Below are 26,722 nucleotides of genomic sequence, written 5' to 3'. Positions count from 1 at the left end.
GTGCAGACTTAACACAGGAGGCGAAATTTGTTGTGTCGATATTTTTTGAAATTGTGTAAATAGTTACTGCCAAGTTTATGGAGTAATTGATGTGACACATTTTTGATACTTCAATTCACTGCAAAACTGCAGAAGCGGTTAATGTGGAGACTTCGAGCTAGGCAGTTCAGCAGACCTGCTTGATTTCCTTTGAACTATTATGCTGTGGTTCTTACAGTGTTGACAGGAGCATGATCATGCTGATACAAAAAGAAATTCCAATCCAAAAATGTTCCCACTGTATTTGAAGTGCATTACTTTATAAAAATAATGTAAATGGTTAAAGCCTACTGGATTGCAGGCAGGGAGAGTTGTGTTCAGAGGCCAATGACAAGGAATGGATTGAGAGGCAGAAATAGAAGACAGGAGAGATTGGCGAAAAGGGTGAGAGTGCAGGATCAGTGAAGTGAGGGTCGTGGACAACAGGTGGAGATGAATTTGGGACAGGAGCTAAATGAGATGGGGACAAGGAGTATTAAAAGATAAAGTAACATGTTGCAAAGACAATTACTATCAAAATAATGTAGAGGAGCTTATGTCGGTGATTGGAATCCAGGTGGCATGGGTTGTGAAGCAACAGCTGAAATTGAGCATGTTTTGTTCAGCAACATGTTCTAGCACTGGGTGGTAAACTCTACTTTTAGTCACAATTTGGCAGTGGTCATTAATTCAGGTGGACAGCTGATCAGTGGTCATGTCCCCACGAAAAACTGTGCAGAAATTACAGCAGAGGTGGTATTGGTACGCATGTGAATGCACATGCTACCTATTGTGTTCCAAATCACTGTGTATAAAACAAGATGTTTCCAGGGCTCATACCTCGGGTTCTGTTGGTGATAGAAAGGTAGAGCCAAGTGTTTTGAATAGCCTTGGGTAGGGACCATTTGTGTACCCAATACCGTATTTACTCGAATCTAAGCCGCACTTTTTTTCCGGTTTTTGTAATCCAAAAAACCACCTGCAGCTTAGAATCGAGTGCAAAGCCAGCGGAAATTCTGAAAAAAGTTGGTGGGTGCCGCCACAACTTACTTCTGCCATCGAATATATGTAGCGCTACACAGGCATGTTTTGTAGGCACAAAGATAAATACTAGCGCCAAAACGTCTGCGTCAGTAAATAAATTTTAAAAAAAAGGTGGAAGACGAGCTATTTTCAATGTACTACGAAAATCCGACTGGCAAGACTGTTTGGGATGTTTGTCAATATGGCCAACTCTACGTTCTGATTTTTTTCCTATCTGTGGAAGAGATGGTTGCTATAATAGGAACTTTTATAAATTGTGAATCACATGCAGTATTCTCGTCACCATAAGAATAATACGCATATAAACATTTTGCCATGTGTTGTTTCATGTTTGCTGCTATCTTATTTAAATCCGGTCTGCGTAATAAACTACGAAACTAGAGTGAGACAACAGCAAACGCGGAAGAATATAAATATCATGTCATGTTTATATTCACATTATTCTTATGCTTAATAGTGATACAGTCAGAAATGAAGCATGGTAATTGACTAGATTTTTAAATCTAAGATGACTAATTTCTGTGTAGAATGTAATGTACTAAAGAGGCGCCTGCAAAGATTTTCAAATGGAGAAAAATTTTCGCTAAACTCTCGTTCTGAACATCTTCTATCGTACGCAGTCTATTATTTGGTTCTTGTTGATCATTATCAAAGAAAGCAGCAGTGTAAGTAACAACAAATAGCAGTTTCTTGCCATTGTTTCGCTAATGAGACGATTCCTATTAAAAAAAAAAGAAAAAAAGAGAAAGGGGGGGGGGGGGGGGGGGGCGGCGGTAGCGCGCACAAAAGCAAGCCATGCCGCGAGCGGCGACAGGCCGTAAACATGCACTATCAGAATGCGACGAACAATGCATGACACAGTACAGTAACGCATTTTCAGCTTAGAGTGACGTAAACACCTTTAACAAACAAAACTGCGCTTATCAGATCAAAGAAAAATAAGCTATCAATTCAAACCAGAAGAAGCACGTGGAAAAGGAAGGGTACCCGTATAAATATGGGCGGAGCGCCTGACGCATAGCAATGGCTACCTGGTAAAGCTTAACTGCTAACTTGCGATTTGAACCAAACTACTGTAGCTGTATCGTCATTCGTTCGACCTAAATTGTGTCTCATATTACAGTGGACCAACTTCGTTTCGATTTGGAGATGCGGCATATAATTTTTCTCTCCCCTTGAATTTCGAGTCTCAAATTTCAGGTGCGGCTTAGATTCGGGAAAATATTTTTTCCTTGATTTCGAGTCTCATTTTTCAGGTGCGGCTTAGATTCGAGTGCGGCTTAGATTGGAGTAAATACGGTAGAAGGATTGTCCAACTGCATCTATACTGCAATACAGGGTCAGGTTTTGAATATTACGCACTTCCTCCAGCCTAGGCAAGTGGTGCAGCTCAGTTAGTTCTTTTTGCATTAAATGTGACCGACAGAGCATGTTAAGGGGCTTATGTAGAGACAGTTTAGCTCATGGGAAGTTCTTGAGAAAACCTGAAAAAAACCTGTTTTGGATACTAAAACAGAGCCATGGATTCCAAAACAAGTATGCACAGCAAATGCCTAAAATTTTTTTACAATAGATTCCTAAGGGGTCGATCTTGAATCATATTCAAAAGTTTCTTGGTATGTTCATCCGTTTCCAAGGTACAGATATTCAAAATTACCCTACTTGTACATGTAAATCATTCCCATAACATCCGGTGTGAGGCAAAAACGTAATCAATAAAGTGATGTAGCACAGAGAAATACCATGTAAAGTGTTTCTTGTTATCATTAGAAGGGGACTGAGAACCCAGGCTCATTGTAATACTGATACACATGCAGATTTTTTTGTGTGCATAGAATCCAGTCTGAAGTGTAAAATCATATAGTTTTGCATTATTTCAATTCACATAAGTAAACTATCACAATTTTACTGAATCTCTTCTTTTCATATGAGATACCTACCCGCTGTAGTAGTGAAAAGAAGGGAACCAGATGAAAATACTCCTATCAGAGCATAAAAAACCACATATACTTCTCTTTATTAAAAGGCTCTGACTCAAAAGTGGAGTGCCAACTGCCTCAGTCTATATTCCTCTCAGATATTTCAACATTTGAATATATATTTACTTACGGTGAGAGAGAAGACGACGGTGCAGTGGCAGTGGGAGAGGGTTGGAAAAGTAATAAATACTGGGAGATAGACAGTGGTTGGTGACAATGTGTGAGGAGGGGGGGGGGGCAGTGGCAGTGGAACTTAGTCGACAGTTAAAGAACAGTGCCAGGAAAAGAGTGAAGAGGACAGTACTAGTGGGAGAGGAATAAAGGGAAGGAGAAAGGATAGATGGGTGAGAGCAAGTGACAGTGAGAGACAGTCTGTGGTAATGACAGTGTGGGAGAGAGTGGTAGTAGTGACAGTGAGAAGAGACAGCAGCAGTCTGAAGGAATGAATGAGATAGTGGCAGTAAGAGAGAGCAAGAGGGAGACAGTGACAGTGAGAGGAGATAGTATTAATAGGGCAGAATGAAGGAAACTGTGTATCTGTCACTGCCCACTGTCTCACAGCCAAAGGGATAATGACAATGAGTTGGGCTGAATGAGTTGAAAGAGAATGGGTAAGTAGGAGTGGATGGGTATGAGCGACTTAAAGCAGTGAACTGTTGTTTGATTAAAATTAATTAATAGTTAACACTGCATGTGTTTGAACTAGTTCCCTACAATCGGAGCACTCAGTGTCGCGCTTAAACTGTTCACTGTTGCCAGACTGCCACAACAGTTGGTCAGTTCACTTCCAATCCCTTGTTAGCCTTCCTTTTGTGATGTGCTTGAGTCTCAAATACTGGGTGTGGCACTTTTATTTCATATTTCATCACATGATTAACCCCCCCCCCCCCACACACACACACACACACACACACACACACACACAATACTAATGAAATATACATGTTTCATACGCCAGCATTAACCAAACACTACTAGATATTAAACTTCCTGGCAGATTAAAACTGTGTGCCGGACCGAGCCTCGAATTTGGGACCTTTGCCTTTCGCGGGCAAGTGCTGTACCAACTGAGCTACCCAAGCACGACTCACGCTCCATCCTCACAGCTTTACTTCTGCCAGTACCTTGTCTCATACCTTCCAAACTTAACAGAAGCTCTCCTGCGGAGCGTGAGTCGTGCTTTGGTAGCTCAGTTGGTAGAGCACTTGCCCGCGTAAGGCAAAAGTCCCGAGTTCGAGTCTCGGTCTGGCACACAGTTTTAATCTGCCAGGAAGTTTCATATCAGCGCCCACTCCGCTGCAGAGTGAAAATCTCATTCTGGACTACTAGATATTGCCGCATAAGGCATGATCCAGCGTAACATACACAGTTATCATAATCTCGGAGACTGTCTTGCACTAAAGCTTCGCACGACATTTCATGAAGCCGAATTTTTGAATGCTGCAATGAACCTTGTCAAATGTAGCAAAGTATTTTTTTTAATTTTAAATGTAATCAAAAGAGTTTGATTGTTATTTTTATTCAGTTAATTGGTTTAAATGTAATTTTTTTATTTCTAATACTTTACTGCCTCTTTTTCGTGCTCCTGTTGACTTTTTTATTTGCTCTTATTTTTCTTCCTATCATTGCTTTTTTTCATTTGGAATCCAAATGTGTCACCTATAACCTGAGAGCAAATGCCATCATCAGTTAGTAACACAGCAGCTCATTTAGCCAATGTGAGGATAGTGTCAGGTAACCAGTGGTAGTGAGAAATTAAGGTTTTGCTTTCAGCGCTGAAACTGAATTCTTTCTGTCTCTAGTTTACTCATAGATGTTAGCATTAATAGCCACGAACAAAGCGATTGGCTTTTCTGAGGACTGACGACGGTCGTATTATCGCCTGCATTCCACATCACGAGGTTGTGGTTACCTCAGGACACGAGCTGCAATTCAAGGCTACCAAACACGATTTGCTGCAGTTTAGTTATCGACCATTTAAAATCAGCTGTAGATAGAGTATCTTGTATTTCATACGTACCTCGCAGGGCTACTTCCAACATTGCTCCGAATTACAAATTAGCAGCATTTGTAAAGTCACCCACTGTATTTGTGTGTCACCTATTCATACAACCAAGCCGTAGCCAGCAGCCAATGTGGCAACACCTTAGCAACAATTGAGAGATGTGAGCTATCGAATAATTTTAATCGGACTATAGTAGGTGTGAGGGAGTTTCAGTTAGAGGAACTCGTGGGAGTGAGAGGTGAGTTGCATGTTAAAAAGAGAGCGAATATATTCACAGTCCAGAATTTTGGGAAAATTTTTAAGGGTGCTGAAGAAAGTAGAATGAGGCAGCTGATACCCTCTTTTCAGTCGGTCTTTCGATGAACAGGAGCACATTCATTTTTTTAATGCTCTGACGGGGGAATTTTCCCAATGGCATCATATGACTGTTTTGACAAGTGGATAGGGTAGGATAAGCCTGTGACAAGACTGGAGTAAGACATGCTGTGTGGGTGTACTGGACAGGCGTTGCACTGGATTTGCCATATGGTTTCTGATCCATGTGTAGCGAATGGAAAAATTTGCATTTTGTGATCATTGCAAAATAGATGCAAATTCTGCCTCAAAATGCAAAACTACAAAATTACTATTCTGTATCAAATTGTATCCAGATAAACATTTTATCAGATAGTTTGAAATAGTTTTATTTTCTGCATATAAATATCGAAAATGTAACCAATTTTCAGTAACTGTTATTGTACATCATATGGTGAAGCACAGTTTCAAAAGCTAATGTGCACACGAACCTGTTTTCCAAATAGGAAGTGCACAACCACAACTTATCTGTGTGCTCACTGATATGGTGCCATGCCTGTTGTAGGTAGCTGAATGGTCTGTTCAATGTGAACACTTTTAATGTGGAAAAATTAGGTGCCAGGTGTTTTGAGCTGTGGTTGCATCGAATAGTGCTAGATATCAGGTATGAACTGTGTTGTTAACAATACTCTGCTAACGTCAACAGGCAGTTGCCCCATAGCCATCCCCAAATGCTTTATGTTTTGTATTGCTTGTTGCTTTCTTTTCTTATTTTGTAATAAGTGAAGCGACTAATCATGGCCCATCGTGGATTTTGATAACTATACTTATGACACCAGAAGAGGTCGACAGTCCCTGTGACAATGTGTCTGTTATATTGCGGGCTATTGCCCTGCAAAAGGGAGGCGGGGCTTGTTTCCCCCAGACCACTCCTCACCCTTCTTGTGGTTAAAATTCTAGTTTTTATACATTCGCGTCATCTGTCACTATAGCCTACTGTTCCAGCATTCTGGACTATAACAACTGGAAAACAATATCTGTAACGTTTTTCGACTGTACCGAAATTCTTCCCCTAATGTTAAAAAAAAAGAGTTACAATACTTTCAGTTCTACGCTAATGGCCATATCAGTTCTATCTGGAGCGATACAAGCATGGATTGCATGGCTGTGAATGCCCACAAAAGGTTGAAATTAATAGATTTTGTAATCATGAAATTGGGTGGGAAAAGACAAATAATATCCAGAAATACCTTAAATCAGAAGCACATTCAGTTCAGTGGCAGGAAAATGCTGCTACTTGTCAGCAGAACAATCATTTTTGAAAGCCTAAATCAGCCAAACAAAGAAAATGAAGGCAATTTCCGAAGGAAAAGGTACTGTAAGTTTTTGCAGAAGCAAACATTCCAGTTACTAAGTTCCAAATTGGCACTTTTTGAACAGTCAGGTTCAAACAACTAAGGCTTTCTCTGTATTCACTCATGTAGCATGACAACCTTCTACGTTTGTGCATCCAATCAAAAGATGTGAATTTCGACAAAGATATATTCTAAGTTTTTCAGTCCCTGCCCATGTGGTAAGGGGTTTGGAGTAGGAGTGGCAAAAGGATTGGCATGGTTTGGATGGGTGGCAGAGTAGCAGTCTGAGAAGGATTGTGATAGTGATCGTCATTTCTGAGTACAATGGCACGTAATTGAAGTCCCGACCGAAGGTATGGCTAAGTTGGTTTTAGTGTGGGATGAACTGGCTGGTTCCTAATGGTGTTCGGAAGATTAGGGCATACATGAATATGGCATCTGTTTGCAGAAGAGTTTCAGGGTTTGATGCCTACCTCTGAAGACCTTCAGCATACTCGGCAAGAGATAGCTCATCACTACAGATGCATCGGCCACTTGTTCCAGACTATATGAAAGAGACACTTTAGAATGGAAACGATGGTATCTATCAAAATTAAGGTGTTATTGGTGGTTAGTGTGCTTGGTATAGACTGGTAATTAGTGTGCTTGATATGAACATTGGTTTGAGTGGAGGCATTGGACAGGTGGAGCTCATCATCATCTAGAACAGACCTGTACACCACATGTGAGGTGGCTCCCACTCACGCCTCAATAGTGTGCAACAGCCAGCTCATGAAAGTTCATTGAGGGAGAAGGGAAGGAGGGAGGAATCAGAACAAGGTAGCTTCCCAAGAGAAACTATTGTCAAAAGTGTAATTCTGCAGCTGCTAATGTCATGTTCTATGGAGATGTATTGGTTCACAGTGGCTCATTAAAGCATTCTCTGAAAATTTTATTTTATAAGCATGTCACATTGATGAGAAATAACAGTGAAATAAAATGTACATTTCTTTTAATCTGCCAGTTAAATGAAGAATGTGGGTGATGTGGGTGAACTAAGCACAAAACATGATGTTGCTCAAAATTGATGCCACCTTGTGATGAATATAAAAAGTTAAAATTTACACCATCTTTTACTCGTATTTTGTGATCATTTTATTCACACATTAAACACAAAAACACATGATATCAATCAATATTACCTATTTTTGATTTTTATTAAAGTATCATATGTGTGGTATCACTTTCTGAACACTGCTAATTTGAAGACAAGCATTTAAGTTGAAGTGTGTCAGTGAGGTTCTGTGTGTGGATTTTGTTACTTAATTGTGGAAGAAAGTTCCTCGCACATGTGTAGAGTCAAACAGCAACATTCTTGCAATTGCAAAATTGTGAAGATTCATGTTTATGGAAATTCTTATAACACGTTTTTAAAAGTTAAAAATTTCACAGGTGCACCATTCCCCCACTAGGGGTGTATAAAGTTTTGACGATAGTGATAGTTCAGAGACTTTGTTTAAACAAAAAAAAAAAAAAAATGTAAAATGTGGGGAAAGTGAAAAATGTGGGAAATAATGTTTTAAGTGGTAAAAGTTACATACAGAGTCCCCTTTTACATTTTGTATGATGTATATACAGAAGAGGCATCAGAATCCTTGTCAAGGACTTGTTTATTATGGTTTATTATCTGTTAAAAACCGGTTGTGTAACTGTGATTGGTAACTGCCTGGGAAGTAGAAATGTTTGACTGCAGGCGGCAGCTTTCACTTGTTATTTAAATAATGAAAAACTGCACCAGTGACATATTTTTTCAGGGCTTAGCACAATTTTTCAGGATCTTTTATTGTTGTTAAGTGCAAATATTTACGTAAGTATTTTGTGTGGTGTTTGCATATGTGTTGTTCTACATCTCTTGCACTGTAGTTGCCTCTTTGAGGTTATCAAGTACTGTGTCTCCTTAATTATGTAGAAAACCACACATGAGTAAAGCAGCACAAAAAATACATACATAAATATTGCACTTGGCAATGAGAATAAACTCTCGAAACATATCTTGCTAAGCATGAAAAAATGCATAATTGATGCTGCGTTTAAACCAAAAACATTTGAGTAACACTAAGTCAGTGAAGGTGTCAACTAGTGGTACAAAACACGCTAAATATGGTTTGACAAAGGTGTCATCACGATCACAACATTCACAAAGCTATGCATGCACAGTAGAGACAGTTTGAAAATGGTTGTGATTGGTCATGATATGTTTATTCAAACAAACCTATTGACTCCCATCAGCCACCATGCCAAGTAGAGATTGGCAGTGGCAGGTGATATGGCATGAATTTTTCCATCTTCTACTCATTTACCGATTCAGATCTGCTGATTAAGAGTGCCATGGTGTCAAGAAATTTAACTGCTTAGCGTTTGTAAACACTATTTGAAGGCCAATGCTATGCGAGTGCGTTTTACTCAGTTACGTCAGTTTTTTCTCCACGAACATTTTTTCATAAAGTGTAAGTCATTGGAAAATTATAAAGATGTTAATGCAAAATCAGGTGCGGTTTAACATTGTGGGCGTAGAAGATTTGACAGGAGCTATTAAAAATCGTCGTAAGCAGTGGGAAAGCATTAGTTCTGGGACCGTAAAAGCGGGGTTGTTGTGTATTTTCATACTATTCAAAATTCTGCTATGGTCTCATTGTTGAGGATGACAGCTTTGGAGAAATGAGTGGCTGTCTATTCCACAAAGAGAATTTTGTCTTAAATCCCTGAGTACAGTTATACATCTCCAAAATTAACCTGTTTTTACACACTGCAAAGCTAAATTTGGATCTTTCAAATGGTGTGTAATGTCACAGAAGGAGGCAAAATGTGCTACCTGCTGTTCATTGTTTAATTCTGCAGTAGGCATACCACTCATGTCAATAAATACAGGGTTTACATAAAATCCGGGAGCACTTTCAATTATTTATTGCACAAGAATTAAACATTGTACAGATGTCGTGCATATTGCATTTTGAAGAGAAAGTCTGAAAGGTGTTTGTATAAAAAACAATCAATATGCGAACATGAGTGACCTGGCAGACGTCAGTATGGTAATAGAGTTCTTATATCATACCTGTCCCAGCATGACATCTTCGACTGTGGCAGTCGCTTCCCATATTCTCTCCCGGAGCTCCGCTACATCACGTGGTAGAGGTGGTACATACACCAGATCTTTAATGTGTCCCTACAGAAAAGAGTCACACGGAGTGAGATCTGGTGATTGGGGAGGCCATTTCATGAAACAGCTGTCCCCTTCTGTAGCACGGCCGATCCATCGATGGGGCAGTTCCGTGTTCAGGTACCCACAGCTTCTGTCGCAGGGCTTTCCACACTGTCATTGGAGCCATTTTGAGTTCATGGGATGCATGACACATGGATTTCTTTGAACTCCTTATGAATGTCTCTCATACACGCTCCTCATTCACTTCACTCAAACTGGGACGTCCACTTCTCTTTGCTGGCACAAGCAACCCGTCGTAACGAATTTGTTGCGCCAGTGATAAATGGTCTTCCTTGTTGTGACTTCTTACTGTACTGGGTTCTAAACATCCAACGAACAGATGTAGCACACTTGTTTTTGACGAACTCCAACATGCACAAAGCTCACTGCGCACCTGAACTTGCCATGTTTGTGACTAGCACTGACTATCAGCAAATTAAAAAAACAACTACTACTTTCAGGGTTTCTCTTCAAAATGAAATATGTATGATATCTGTACAATGTTTGGTTCTTGTGAAATAAATAACTGAAAGTGTTCCCAGACTTTATGTACACCCTGTATATCTATTTCACACTAAGCTGAAAAAATCTCTCAAGGACTTTTCCATGACTCATCCATCGCTGTTTACTGTGATATGGCATGTTGCTGTAACTGCTTTCAAGGCCTACTGGCTATGAATGAACGCATGACTGGTTGAACTAGGTTGCACAGGTCACCACACTCATCACACTCATGGTGGACCAGTAACAAATATATCATTTCTTGTTAAAGTACTACAGGGTGTATATGCTCCAGGAAATCTGTGAAAAATGTGGAATTTCCTTCATTCGGGAGAAAAACACGGAAAGTTTTAGGAATTCCAGGAATTTTTCATTGTTTAGTTTTGAGTTAGGTTTTTGAAGTTTTTACTGGTAAGAACTGATCTCTAACAAAGAATTTTACTTTATTTATATACTACTGCAGCAATAAAACAAACAAGCAAAAAAATTATAAAACTTAACTTGCAAAGGAAATCTCCCAGCAAAACACAATGCACACACAAGTGTCTGGCAACAGCAATGTGTCAAAGGCTTTAGGACGAAGACTATGCAATATTTCATAACAACAAACTGCTTCCGATGGGCATGACTTCACATCGGTTAACATTAGGTTCGTTTGAGCAGTTACCAGCGGGCTTCTGCACATGCGCAGTTGAGTCGCGTATGAGCAGTATCTTTTCCAGCTTCTGGCTACTTGAAGTGCGACTGTTAGCTGTATCGGCAGTGGCAACAAGCAGCCAGATGCTACCAGGAAACATTTTTCTGCCGCACTCAAGCTGCCAGATTTGTGCATGCGCAGAGCAGTCCGAGTTGTAGTGGGATGAGAGGTAGTCTCCATGTGAACCGTGTTTATGTTTAGTGATTTTGCTGTTTCCTCTTGGTTTACAAAAGGGTTCAAATGGCTCTAAGCACTATAGGACTTAACATCTGAGGTCATCAGTCCCCTGGACTTAGAACTACTTTAACCTAAGGACATCACACACATCCATACCCGAGGCAGGATTTGAATCTGCGACCATAGCAGCAGCGTGGTTCTGGACTGAAGGCCTAGAACCACTCGGCCACAGTGGCCAGCACTGTGGGTTTACAGCTCTCAAGAACAAAACACATTTCCTGTGGCCAGGAGCTATGAAGTGAATTAAAATATTTATATAGTTATCAAAGGCTGAAATATGTTGTTAGTTTTTCTCTGATTTTATTTTGTTCCCAGGTTTTTGGCAGTCTGGTATTAATTGCCTTGCAGAACAATGAAGTTATTTTTGTGTCGATTTGCTAAAAAAATTGACTTTAATTAATCTTTTTCGCGGAGGTAGTCGATTAATTTGAAACGCTGTTGTCTAGTGTCAGCTGTTTGCGGAATTTCAAGTGCACGATGTTATCTTTTGGTACGTATGGTGTTGTGCCATAATAAAGAACTAAACATGAGATAATACAGTACTGGTACGCCAAGAAAATTTTCATCTCGAAAACCACACTGAAAAGTTTAATATCACGTTGGGGCTACTTCCTTGTGACTCTGCACATACAGATGTGCTCTGTAAGTTGAATTATGCATTTTAGTATTTACAAAATTCCTGTGTTCTTGGAGTATCCTCAGATGTCCAGTTTCGTTTATGACATAATGTAAGATCTCTTAATGCCATATACGCACATACATACGGGCTACCTACATCATCTTAGCTGTGCAGGCACAGTAACAGCGTTTTCTGGCAATCTCTGACAACTGCTGAAATGAATTGTAATGGTCCTGGGAGAATATTTTAGTTGGTCATTTGGAAAGCGTTACTTTTAAAGTACATTTTATTATATGCAATATGAGTTATGTTACTTGTGCGAACATGCTTTGAATTTCTTAAATCAAAAAAGCATTTGATTTTCATTTAAAGCTTAACACTTTGAGGGCCAGATACTTAAAGAATATCGAACCCAGATGACCAGACATTTACATCATTACTTTAAATTTTACTGGCACATTTGTGTGATGTATCAAAGTGTAACACACACAGAAAAGACAAATGTTATATGTGAAAGCTTAGCTTTTCTTGTAGCTACACTATGTACATTAATTTAAGCCATGAACTTTTCCTATTTGTGTTTTTGCACTACTTAGCAGTGATGTTGCTATATGCTGACTACATCACGTGTCCTATGCCCCGTATCACTACGTTTGCATGCGACATCTTCAGAAAGATGAAGATCGAATTTCAGAAATGATTTTTCGCTGTCCTGTTTATACGTTAAGGCCTGGAGTGCATTTGTTAGCGCAGTTAACTATGGCATGTGGAAAACAGCTGTTACAGTTTCTGATTTAGTCAGCGCAGTTGCTATTTCTCTTCAGTTAGACGAGTTGTGAATAGTTAGTGTAAAAGACAAAACTTGACAGACCAAGCCCATTTCAAAACCAGTTGTGTTTACATGGGAGCGGAAATCAATTGCGGAATTGGAAAACCAGCAACCAGAAGCAGATTTCCAGAATTGATTTTGAAATGTTTACACAACCATCCAGGAGCAGTCTGGGAGATCAGTTCACAAAATTTTGTTTTGGGAGTCCATGTAAACGTGATGAATATCTGCTATCATAGACTGGCAAGATCACGTGACATGAGCTGTGACTGGCTTACAAAAGCGTATCGCGATCTCGACTTCAATGCATTGGAAACTATCGTTCAGTGTTTGGTGGAATTCTACTATATACTTTCTGATTACTAATATATGCAGAGTACATGTTGCTCCACATCAAAGATCTTTCCAAAACACATTTCTTTGTGGGATTCATTTCCTAAAGTGGCGGGAGGTTCTATGCCGGTGTATAAAACCTTAACCATTCAAAGGATTAATAACTTATACAATCCCGAGGGAAAGTATAGTGTCACTCAACATGGGAAAAGCGTATTTTCACCCAGGAGAAAGTGTATTTTTTAACCGGGAAGAAACTGGGAATTTTTGTTTCTTTGTCCACATATACACCCTGTACTAGGAAACAAATATTTTGGCCAACCATGCTAGGAAACAGATAATTTGGCCAGCGATAACCATTGTGCCGTCTGTAACCACAGAACTGACATTCTTCCATTGCAGACCCATTCTGTAAATGCTGTCTAGCACACAGGTACAAATATCTGCCTCGTTATAGTGTCTTTCATTGGAATCAAGTCTGGTAATTGATTTGTGGTAGTGAGACTATTGTCAACTTTGTTATTGTAAATTGTCAACTAGTAATATCAGAAATTGTTTGTTCACTCGAGCAGCACCAAAGAACAGTGCAATAAATTTTGTGCAACAACCATTACCGTATCTTAAATGGTATTGGCAGTTTCTCTAATTTCTAAAGTCTCTCGGGTGCTATCTGTTCAGCTGCAGACACTTAACATCATATTTTCCTTTTGCCATTTCCTGTTTGTCTGTGTGGTTAGCATTGTTATAGATCGGTTTTTGTGGTGTTAGTATGGAGGTTGGATGACCTTCCTGATGCCATCACTCCCCCTGGGAAAGAATCTTGTGTACCCCATCTGTGTACATCTAGGGTAGATCACACGTTCCAGATGTGAGAATCCTTTCTAAGTATTTGCATAATATGTATCTGAGCTAGGATGTGGGTACCAGCCTGGCATTACCTAGTTAGTTGTGGAGAAACTCTAAAAACCACATGCAAGCTGCTCAGCCCAGTAGCCTTCATCATTTATCCATGAGTTGTATTTGCCTTCCCGAGCTGTGAAAGGAGGCACTTTAATGTGCTCAGCTATCTAGTCACATGGGTGCAGTTACTGAACGTGTCTTTTATAAATCCTCCTTCAGTGAAACTGCACAATGTTTTGGCAATCTGAAAAGCGATGTGGTAACTTGCCCAAATTACATATGCATGTTTTGAGCATTTGTCCTCCTCCACTTCTCACTCTTTAACTTCTAAGTGTTCATAATCTTTTGTGTGGGTGGTATTATAATGCCATTGCAAACTGAATTTTTTCATTGTATTCAGAGTTTTGAAGCACACAAGGCATCTAAAGACACAATCACTTACATTAAAAACATAGACATCCTGCACTGATATGTTGTAAATTGGTGTTGATGTTTCTGACCTTTACTTTGAAGTTCCTAACCTAACCATCATGCTGCTTTTCATTGATTTAAAAAATATTACTCCGCACTTCAAGCACTGTGTGTATACACTTGTGTCTTAAGTCTATAATGAACCTAACAAGTGGTCATTACTCTGAAGGCTGTGCATTTTTCATTTTTCTGCACTACATAACATCTGATGGCCCCGTTTAATGTGAGTGATCACTTCCCCTGTGGCGAACGAGATTCGCTTAGCTGCCTCCTGAACGGGCCTTTTCTAGGTTCCCCATTAACATTTATGAGGATGCCCTATAGGTGCACATTGTCATGATGGGGATTTGTTTAAATACCTTCTCCTCAGAGTAGTAGTAGTTTTGTGCAAGGGTAGACTTTATCAAGTGTATAATGAATGAATTGGTGGGTTTGTTGTAGGTATGATCTTGGGACACACAGTGTTTAACAGTGGCAAGACCATGGACATGGGGGTGTTGATGTATAGGGAGGTGACATCAACAATGATGAGGAGTAATCCAGGTTGTAATGGGCTGTGGATGCTTGAGAGATACTGAAGGAAGAAGTCTGTGTCATTGATATGGGAAACTGGGATGTGAGCATTGAGTTGGAGCTACTGTTCAACAAGAGCTTTGATTCGTTCCGCAGGAGCATAGTAACCAGCTACGGCGGGACATCCAGGATTGTTAGGTTTCTGAGGTAAATATGTAGAAGTTGGAGATAGTTGGGGCATGGAGGGAGATGGCATCAATCACTACAGTTCATTATAGTAGTGTTAGAACCTTTGCATGCTGGAAAGATGATTCAGTCTGCCCCTTTCTGAAGATAGTAGGTGGCTGTTTTCTCCTCTGTCAAGAGGTTTGTGTTCTTGTGAAGGGACCTAGGAAGGGGGGTGCATCCCAAGTTGGAAGTAAGGAATTTCTGTAAGGTAACCAGGGGTGCTTAAGGTAACCAGGGGTGCTTAGGTAGGAATGAGGGAGGGTGACAGATGGCTAGAGATATGAACTGACACAGGCAAATTTCGTTGTGCAATACACACTAGAAAGGGGGAGGGGTAGACAAAAATGGAAAACAATTTGAGTGTGTGCAAAATGAAAATGCGATAGTGATAATTTTGCATGTGAGACAAAAGAGAGTTGCTCAATCACATAAAATAACCAGAACAGTGTGCGGAAGGAGGATGGATATATTTGGAGGCAACATGAGGTCGTCAGCTATTAAAATAATGTCGAACTGGAATCCAGCAGTAGAGTAAGTAGGTGGGTAATGTGTGCTGTAGTCGAAGTGGCTACGAGCTCTGCCAGATGGTGCTACAAAAGTCCATTGTGGCCATATTGGTCAGGGATGCTATTAAGCACATACAAGAAAGGTGTGAAGGAAAATGTAGGGAACGATGCAGAGAGTAAGAGAGAGATAAAATACGATGTAGAACACAGGACAGCAGCAAAGGATAGACAGCAGTAGATACAGGACAGAAGAGTCCAGTTAGCAATAATTTTTACTACATACCGTATTTACTCGAATCTAAGCCACACCTGAAAAATGAGACGCGAAATTCAAGGGGAGAGAGAAGTTTTAGCCGCACCTCCAAATCGAAACAAAGTTGGTCCATTCTAATATGAGACACAATTTAGGTCGAATGAATGACGATACAGCTACAGTAGTTTGGTTCGAGTCTAAGCTTAGCAGTTAAGCTTTACATCTACATCTACATTTATACTCCGCAAGCCACCCAACGGTGTGTGGCGGAGGGCACTTTACGTGCCACTGTCATTACCTCCCTTTCCTGTTCCAGTCGCGTATGGTTTGCGGGAAGAACGACTGTCTGAAAGCCTCCGTGCACGCTCTAATCTCTCTAATTTTACATTCGTGATCTCCTCGGGAGGTATAAGTAGGGGGAAGCAATATATTCGATACCTCATCCAGAAACGCACCCTCTCGAAACCTGGCGAGCAAGCTACACCGCGATGCAGAGCGCCTCTCTTGCAGAGTCTGCCAATTGAGTTTGATAAACAGCTCCGTAACGCTATCACGGTTACCAAATAACCCTGTGACAAAACGCGCCGCTCTTCTTTGGATCTTCTCTATCTCCTCCGTCAACTCGATCTGGTACGGATCCCACACTGATGAGCAATACCCAAGTATAGGTCGAACGAGTGTTTTGTAAGCCACCTCCTTTGTTGATGGACTACATTTTCTAAGGACTCTCCCAATGAATCTCAACCTGGTACCCACCTTACCAACAATTAATTTTATATGATCATTCCACTTCAAATCGTTCCGCACGCATACTCCCAGATATTTTACAGAAGTAACTGCTACCAGTGTTTGTTCCGCTATCATATAATCATACAATAAAGGATCCTTCCTTCTATGTATTCGCAATACATTACGTTTGTCTATGTTAAGGGTCAGTTGCCACTCCCTGCACCAAGTGCCTATCTGCTGCAGATCTTCCTGCATTTCGCTACAATTTTCTAATGCTGCAACTTCTCTGTATACTACAGGATCATCCGCGAAAAGCCGCATGGAACTTCCGACACTATCTACTAGGTCATTTATATATATTGTGAGAAGCAATGGTCCCATAACACTCCCTTGTGGCATGCCAGAGGTTACTTTAACGTCTGTAGACGTCTCTCCATTGATAACAACATGCTGTGGTCTGTTTGCTAAAAACTCTTCAATCCAGCCACACAGCTGGTCTGATATTCTGTAGGCTCTTACTTTGTTTATCAGGCGACAGTGCGGAACTGTATCGAACGCCTTCCGGAAGTCAAGAAAAATAGCATCTACCTGGGAGCCTGTATCTAATATTTTCTGGGTCTCGCGAACAAATAAAGCGAGTTGGGTCTCACACGATCGCTGTTTCCGGAATCCATGTTGATTCCTACATAGTAGTTTCTGGGTTTCCAAAAACGACATGATACTCGAGCAAAAAACATGTTCTAAAATTCTACAACAGATCGACGTAAGAGATATAGGTCTATAGTTTTGCGCATCTGCTCGACGACCTTTCTTGAAGACTGGGACTACCTGTGCTCTTTTCCAATCATTTGGAACCTTCCGTTCCTCTAGAGACTTGCGGTACACGGCTGTTAGAAGGGGGGCAAGTTCTTTCGCGTACTCTGTGTAGAATCGAATTGGTATCCCGTCAGGTCCAGTGGACTTACCTCTGTTGAGTGATTCCAGTTGCTTTTCTATTCCTTGGACCCTTATTTCGATGTCAGCCATTTTTTCGTTTGTGCGAGGATTTAGAGAAGGAACTGCAGTGCGGTCTTCCTCTGTGAAACAGCTTTGGAAAAAGGTGTTTAGTATTTCAGCTTTACGCGTGTCATCCTCTGTTTCAATGCCATCATTATCCCGGAGTGTCTGGATATGCTGTTTCGAGCCACTTACTGATTTAACGTAAGACCAGAACTTCCTAGGATTTTCTGTCAAGTCGGTACATAGAATTTTACTTTCGAATTCAATGAACGCTTCACGCATAGCCCTCCTTACGCTAACTTTGACATCGTTTAGCTTCTGTTTGTCTGAGAGGTTTTGGTTGCGTTTAAACTTGGAGTGAAGCTCTCTTTGCTTTCGCGGTAGTTTCCTAACTTTGTTGTTGTACCGCGGTGGGTTTTTCCCGTCCCTCACAGTTTTACTCGGCACGTACCTGTCTAAAACGCATTTTACGATTGCCTTGAACTTTTTCCATAAACACTCAACATTGTCAGTGTCGGAACAGAAATTTTCATTTTGATCTGTTAGGTGGTCTGAAATCTGCCTCCTATTACTCTTGCTAAACAGATAAACCTTCCTCCCTTTTTTTATATTCCTATTAACTTACATATTCAGGGATGCTGCAACGGCCTTATGATCACTGATTCCCTGTTCTGCACATACAGAGTCGAAAAGTTCGGGTCTGTTTGTTATCAGTAGGTCCAAGATGTTATCTCCACGAGTCGGTTCTCTGTTTAATTGCTAGAGGTAATTTACCAGGTAGCCATTGCTATGCGTCAGGCACTCTGTCCATATTTATACGGGTACCCTTCCTTTTTCATGTGCTTCGTCTGCTTTGAATTGATTGCATATTTTTCTTTGATACAATAAGTGCCATTCTCTTTGTTATAGGTGTTTACATCACTCTAAGTTAAAAATGCATTACTGTACTGTGTCATGCATTGTTTGTCACATTCTGTGTTTACGGCATGTTGCCGCTCGCGGCATGGCTTGCTTTTGTGCATGCTACCACCGCTTAAAAGGAGATGAATCATCTCATTAGCGAAACAATGGCAAGAGACTGCTATTTGTTGTTACTTACACTGCTGCTTTCTTTGATAATAATCAACAAGAACCAAATAATAGAATGCGTGTGATAGATGATGTTCTGAACGAGAGTTTAGCGAAAAATTTTCTCAGTTTGAAAATCTTTGCAGACGTCTCTTTAGTACATTACATTCTGCACAAAAATTAGTCATCTTAGATTTAAAAATCTAGGCAATTGCCGTGCTTCATGTCTGACTGTATGACTATTAGTCATAAGAATAATACGAATATAAACATGACATGATGTGTATAGTCTTTCGCATTTTCTGTTGTCTCACTCTAGTTTCGTAATTTATTAGGCAGACAGGATTTAAATGAGATAGCAGCAAACACGAAAGAATACACGGAAAAATGTTTATATTCATATTATTCTTATGGTGAAGAGAATACTGCATGTAATTAACAATTCATAAAAGTTCCTATAAGCAACCATCTCTTCTCACAGGTAGGAAAAAATTCAGAACTTAGAGTTGGCCATATTGAAAAACATCCCAAACAATCTTGCCAGTCGGATTTTCGTAGTACATTGAAATGCTGCTACATTTGAAGATGAACAGTACGGAATTTGTATTTACTTCATTGGATAATGTATGAAAATGCAGTAATCGAAACTCGGGGCGGAGTAAAAGCTCGTCTTCCACCTGTTTTTTTAACTGACGCTGAGGTTTTGGCGCCAGTATTTATCTTTGTGGCTGCGAAGAATGCCTGTGTAGCGCTACATATATTCAATGGCAGAAGTTAGTTATGGCGGCACCTACCACCATTTTTCAGAACTTCCACTTTGCACTCGATTCTAAGCCGCAGGCGGTTTTTTGGATTACAAAAGCCGGAAAAAGTGCGGCTTAGATTCGAGTAAATATGGTAGATTGTCTTCTCAAACTCTTGCATACATTTTGTCAATAATTAATACTAGATTAGTCAGTGAAAATCAGTCCTCAGGTTCCACAACCCCACGCCCAGCTGCAGTTGCTTTCTGTTTATGTATAAATGTTTTATGTATAAATATTGAATTGTTGTCACCTTCATCTGGCTAGCCGTAGAAGCCTTAGTGTTATCTCTCGTAGTCATAAATTGTCGTAAATCTACATCTTGTGATAAAAAAGAATTATTTTTGTTACTAATCAATACACCACATGAATCAATTTTGTTCTTCCTTCAGGAATAATTTTAATTTGTAATTACTCCATATTTTATCTAGTAATATTGCAAGTATACTGGCCAGTACCTACTTTCAGGATGCAGTATCCTTATATTGAGAAGTAGAAAAAACTTTCTCTAGCTTTCATAACTGTTTGTTCCTTTGTTTCTTCCTAATGAAGAAACTAACACCTCCAAAAGCTGTGAATAGTGGTTTTTGCCTACTACCATGTGTCTGACATCTGCACTGCAAGTTGGCCGACTGAAAGTAAGTGCTGGCCAGCCAATCTGTTGCCTTGTAATTTAAGTTTTCTGAGACAGTTTCATATTTTATTTAAGCACTTTGATGCGAGTTTCATCAGATTGGGCTCCTTTCGAAATAATTAATTACACTATTTTGTCCATACTGGAGCTTGATGAACTCTGTGTCTGTTATTCAATTAAGGATTGTTACAAATACTTTTAAATGTATTCATGATGAAGAATGTGTGGCTAGGCAATTTCAATACTATTTTATCTATGCTTGTGTTTTTAGCTGGTTATGTTCTCCCACAACAATACTAACCAATTCCAGAATGAGATTTTCACTCTGCAGCGGAGTGTGCGCTGATATGAAACTTCCTGGCAGATTAAAACTGTGTGCCCGACCGAGACTCGAACTCGGGACCTTTGCCTTTCGCGGGCAAAGGTCCCGAGTTCGAGTCTCGGTCGGCGCACACAGTTTTAATCTGCCAGGAAGTTTCAATACTAACCAATATTGCTTTCCTGACTTTCATTTTTCCTTGCTTTTTTATGTGTACTGTTCATCACTTCACACCATGAATGATGTCTCACATAATACCACTCAGTCATTAAAAAAATTGATTTTTAATTTAGAATAATAACACTAATTTATTATAATAATAATCCTCAGCCAGTTGGATGTATTTTTCAATTTTTTTCTCCTGTTTTCTTTTGTATATTTGTTGTATTGGGTATGGATATTTCGATTGCCGGCCGCGGTGGTCTCGCGGTTCTAGACGCGCAGTCCGGAACCGTGCGACTGCTACGGTCGCAGGTTCGAATCCTGCCTCGGGCATGGATGTGTGTGATGTCCTTAGGTTAGTTAGGTTTAAGTAGTTCTAAGTTCTAGGAGACTGATGACCACAGCAGTTGAGTCCCATAGTGCTCAGAGCCATTTGAACCATTTTTTGATATTTCGATTAGTTGTGTTAATTTCTTCTTTTTATTGGTGAGTAAGATGTCAGGTTTGTTATGTGGTGGTGTTTTATCTGTTATAATGGTTCTGTTCCAGTATAATTTGTATTCATCGTTCTCCAGTACATTTTGTGGTGCATACTTGTATGTGGGAACATGTTGTTTTATAAGTTTATGTTGTAAGGCAAGCTGCTGATGTATTATTTTTGCTACATTGTCATGTCTTCTGGGGTATTCTGTATTTGCTAGTATTGTACATCCACTTGTGATGTGATCTACTGTTTCTATTTGTTGTTTGTAAAGTCTGCATTTATCTGTTGTGGTATTGGGATCTTTAATAATATGCTTGCTGTAATATCTGGTGTTTATTGTTTGATCCTGTATTATTATTATTATTATTATTATTATTATTATTATTATTCTAAGCAGTAAGAGAATTGTTCGGTAATAAATATTAACTGTTTGGTATGCAAATTTTGTAGGGGTCCTCAGATCAAAATTGAAGAATGTGTTTGTTGACTATCACTATATATACCAACTTTACTTGTGGTGTAACCAGCAATTCAGATCTCTTCATTGTGCATCATAAATGTATTGAAATAAGATATGTTTTTTTATTTTAATCATCACAATGACAGTTTTTAAGAGGAAAACTTGTATCATAAATAGAGTGATTTAAGAAATTAGAAGTGGCACTTGCTTGACACGTACAAAAGGAATAATTAAGACAGTGAAAGTTTAAGGTATGGTGAGTAGTCCAAGCTTAAGAAGTAACCTGTTTCAGTCTTTTGATACCTCCATCTTCAAGGTACTTCAAAATTTGTGAAAATGCTTATTACTGACTGGCAGTTCTTCAAAATGAAGTTCTGATCAAACTTTGTAAGACTTCTAAGGAAACTTACAAAATGTTAGAAGTGAGCTAATGAGATGTTTTTGCTGGGCACCCAATACCGTCATAACAGTTGCAGAATCATTGAATGTAAGTCTACACTTAGTAGCTTGGAAAAACTATGAACATGCAGTATTAATTGGAAGCCACTTTATGACATCCCAAGTACAGACTGCCATGTCTGTGGATTCATTGCAAGTTATATGGACAGTCAGTCATGAGAAGTTAGTTTGACAACCCACACATAATGGAAATATTTTAGACCTTTTAACTACAAAGAGGCATGACCTTGTCAACAGTTTCAGTGTAGAGACAGTGATTAATGATCATCTTGTCATCATAATGATGATGGTTACTAAGTTAATAGACCCATCAAGAAGGCTAGGACAGTATTTATGCTGGAAATAGCAGATAAGCAGTTGTTAGCATCTTACCTAGATAGTGAATAGATGTCATTTAGTTCCAATATAATGGGTGTTGAGAAATTATGGGCAAAGTGTAAATTGATTGTAAATAATGCTCTGGAGAACTGTGTACTAAGTGTATTAAGGACGGAAAAGAACTACAGTGGTTTAATAACATTGTGTCTACAAAAATCAGTGCACAAAGCATACAGTTTCCTCAGTCTTGCCTTTGCAAAAGATCTTGAGGAGAACTCAAGGTAATTTTGGTTCTGTGTAAAATCACTAAGCAGTAATTTACTAAGCAGTCATTCACTTGTCAACCAGTTTGATGTGGTGATATCAAAAGAAAAGCTGAAATTGTGAATTTCCTCTTTAAGAAATCATTCACACAGGAGGTTTATACAGACATACCATCAATTGACTGTCTCACACAGTGTCCTGTATTTAGGACATAGTAATAGGCATCCCTGGTGCAGAGAAGCAGCTGAAACTGTTGAGAACAAATGAGTCACCAAGTTTGGATGGAATCCCAGTTTGGTTATACAGGGAGACACTATGGCATTGGCCCCTTTGCTTATCAAGAGTTCCTCACACAGTGCAAAGTTCCAAACGGCTGGAAAACAGTCCAGGTGACTCTATATATAAGAAGGGTAAAAGAATGGACTTGCAAAATTGCAGACCAATATCCTTAGCATCAGTCAGCTGCAGAATTGTTGAACATATTCTAATGTCAAATATAATGAATTTCCACGAGAGGGAAAAGTTTCTGTCCACAAATCAGCACAGATTTAGAAAGCATTGCTCATTTGAAACTCAGCATGTCCTTTCTCACACAATACTTCGTGAATTTTGGATGGAGGGCAGCAGGCACATTCTATATTACTAGATTTCTGGAAAGCATTTTACATGGTGTCATACTGTAGACTGTTAACAAAGGTCCAAGTGGTATGGAATAGCTTCCTAGATACACGAGTCAATCTAAGACTCATTATGTAATAGAACCCAGTATTTTGTCAGCAAGTGTTCAGCGGATACAAGGGTATCATCATTGTCAGGACTGCCAGAGTTAAATGTGACAGGACTGCTCTTGTTCCCTGTGTACATAAATGATTTGACTGATAGTGAGCAACAGTCTGATACTGGTTGCTGATATGGATATAAAATATGGGGAAAGTATCGTTGGTGACTGTGGGATATAGAATTGGCCAGATACTTAATGTAGATAAGTGTAAGTTAATGGAGATAAGTAGGAAAAACAGTCCTGTAATGTTTGGCTAAAGTATTAGCATCATGTCAATTATATATATATATATAGACAATGACGCAAAGCGGTATGAAATGGAATTGGTTCTAGAGGTTGGTAGTAGGGAAAGTAAACAGTCAACTTCAGTTTATTGGTAGAATTTTAGGAAAGTATAGTTTGTCTATAATGGAGACCCCGTATACAACATTTGTGTGTTCCATTCTTGAGTGCTGCTTGACTGTTTGGGATCCCAACCAGGTCAACTTAAAGGAATATATCGAGGGATTTCAGAGGAGTGCTGCTAGATTTGTTACCGGTAGGTGCGATCAACAGGTATTAGAGAGGTGCTTTGTGTACTCGAATTGGAATCTGTGGAGGAAGCGCAACATTTTTGTGAAACGTTGTTTACAAAATTTAGAGACTTGACATTTGCAGCTGACTGCACAACACTTGTACTACTGCCAACATACATTTTGCATAAGGCCCGTGAAGACAGGATGAGAGAAGTTAGGGTGCATACAGAGGCAGATAGACAGTTGGTTTTCTCGCACTCCATTCATGGGTGGAACAGGAAAGGCAATGATTAGTAGTGGCTTAAGGTTCCCTCCAACATACACTGTGTGGTGGCTTGTGGTTTATGTATGTAGATTGTAGAACCATTGTTGATTATCTAGATTAACTTATTCTGTTAGCTAATGCTGCAAAATCCTGGCAGAAACCAAAAAATTGAGCACTGTTAATTTCTGTGAGAACAGATTGCTAAACAAAATTGCTATGTAGAATTTTTTGGGGGGATAAAATAATAGCTGTAACAGGCAGATGGAAATGGCACAAACTGAAGGTAACATATCACTGTACTGCAGCCGCCTACTTCACCATCTAAATTTATCAGCTTTGCATACTGAAATCTGTGACATTCTCTCATCAACCTTACCCTTGTGAAAAGTGTTCTGCAGATTTCTTTTTTAGCCTTACTTAAATAACAACTGAGAAGAAAGCAGTTCAACACTATTGAAATCTTAAAAGAAAATTTAGGACAGGAATCTTTGATGATTCCTGAGATACCTTCAAAATTTGTATCTAGAAGTGGAAAGGCTGTAGAATGAGAAGGCCTCACACAAGCTGATCATTTGTCACTTTACCCATCCTGAAAAGAATGCGATGGATTCCATCTTATTTAAGGACTTTATATGGCTATGCTTCCTCATGTCTGGGTCACATATAAGGTTTTGAAATCTCTGAAAGGCTTGTTATTAGGTGCACACTCTTGCGGTGTTACTTCAGCTCTGTATCCAAATGGGTAGTTTTGAAAATGAGACATGTGGTGAAAAATCAGCACATCGCAAAACTTTGTTGCGAAAATTTGGAGACTTGACATTTGCAGCTGACAGCGCAACAGTTGTACTACCGCGAACATAGATTTTGTATAATTTGTTGCTAGTTCAACTGTTGCCTCCATAAATCTCACCTGACCAGTGTCGTGCCACCCCAGTTCTTGTGATTTCCCATTAGCTATAGTCCATCTATAAACTGGAGAGCGAGCAGCTCCTTTAGTGGAGGAAGTGGCCTTTTCCAGTTGGGTTCTACATCTGCTGTACCAAAACACTAAGAAGCAGATTGTCATCAAACAGTGGAGTACAACATGTGATGTACATAAATTGTGTTCAAGTGAATTTCTTGTATTAGTTGCTGATTTGTGTGTTCCGTATAGTTTCAAAGCATTTGGTGGAAAATGAACACTTACATGATATGTCTGCATGTTGTGCAAGTGTCACTGTAACTTTGTGTAATAGTCTGTAGGTTGTTCTACTGATGCAGAGGGGTACAGAGTGTAGATGAGCTCTGGTGGAAGATGGTGAATTGGGGTGAGACAGGAGCCATTCGAACATAGTAGAATCACTTTATTAATTTATTACAAGCTCAAATGCTCATCTGACAGGTGGAAGGTGGGCCTCAACCAGTGAGGCAGGCATCAACGAATGGACCTCATGGTTGTGAAGCGTTGTATTAGGGGACTGGCTCTGTGCTCAGCACAGTTTTGGCATGGTGCATTCTTGGTGTCATAGACAGTCTTGGCCAGTGGCTGAGTTGCATCAAGGCACATGTGGCAGGTATCACTGCCTGCTAAGTGCAAGACTCTTTTAAACCCCCACCCAGCTGTGATAAGTGACAGGTGCAGGCATGCAGGGAGTGAGCTGCGGCCTGGTGGCGACTGGTACTGGCAAGTGCCTTGGTGGGTTGGTGGCTAGTAGGGCCTCGGTGCAACTTGATGGCAGTGACTGGACCCCCTTGGTAGCCAGTCCTGTTCGGATGATGGCAGAGCAGCAGTGACCTTAACAGTGGAGGCTGACACTATCTCAAAAGAAGAAGAAGAAAAAAAGGGTTTGTTCTAGTCTCATGGCTGCACAAGACATTTACACCACGTGCCAAAGTGTGTGTGGTCTTGGTATGTGTCCGGGCACTGACTGAGTGGTAGGCGGTGGCATCTGGTGCATGGTATGACATATTGTTGGGTCAGTGTTTTGCTGTAAGTGGCTCACAATGTGGCACAGCCCATTTGTTTGCACTTGTGTCTTTACAAGAGGTCAGGGACGCTCCTGTTCACTCTTCAGTTTGTCAACAGACCATAAGTGCTGCATTTATCTTTCATTTTCCACATTGCATGATTAGTGTCTAAGTGGTTAATAAATTTTGATAATTTTTGTTACTAAGTAATAAGCTTTAACTGCATTTGATTTGTTTACTTACTGCATTGAAGAAAGAACAAGATGTGAAACAGGATTTGCTATAAAAATGTCAGGAGACAGAAAAATTTGTAAAAATTGAAGGCAATAAATTCATATATGAAGACAAGACACCCGAAAATATAACTTTTGTCTTCAAAGCTTTTGTTGTATCACATCGTGTCCCACTTGCTACCAGGGCCAGAAGTGGCAGCGTTTGTGACAAATTACTTGATGTACTGCTTCACATATTTTCTCAGAAGTGTTAATTCACAGA

General features: G+C 39.8%; 1 protein-coding gene across 8 annotated transcripts in view; it reads left to right on the top strand.

Annotated features, from left to right (window-relative positions):
- The window catches only part of LOC124554686 (homeotic protein female sterile-like), a 262,983-nt gene that overhangs the window by 180,354 nt on the left and 55,907 nt on the right, over positions 1–26,722 (top strand). The window lies entirely within an intron of this gene.

Source organism: Schistocerca americana, chromosome X (genome assembly GCF_021461395.2).
Source record: "Schistocerca americana isolate TAMUIC-IGC-003095 chromosome X, iqSchAmer2.1, whole genome shotgun sequence".
Classification (NCBI taxonomy): Eukaryota; Metazoa; Arthropoda; class Insecta; order Orthoptera; family Acrididae; genus Schistocerca; species Schistocerca americana.
Note: the sequence above shows the minus strand (reverse complement) of the source record. Positions and strands in the feature narration are given on the sequence as shown.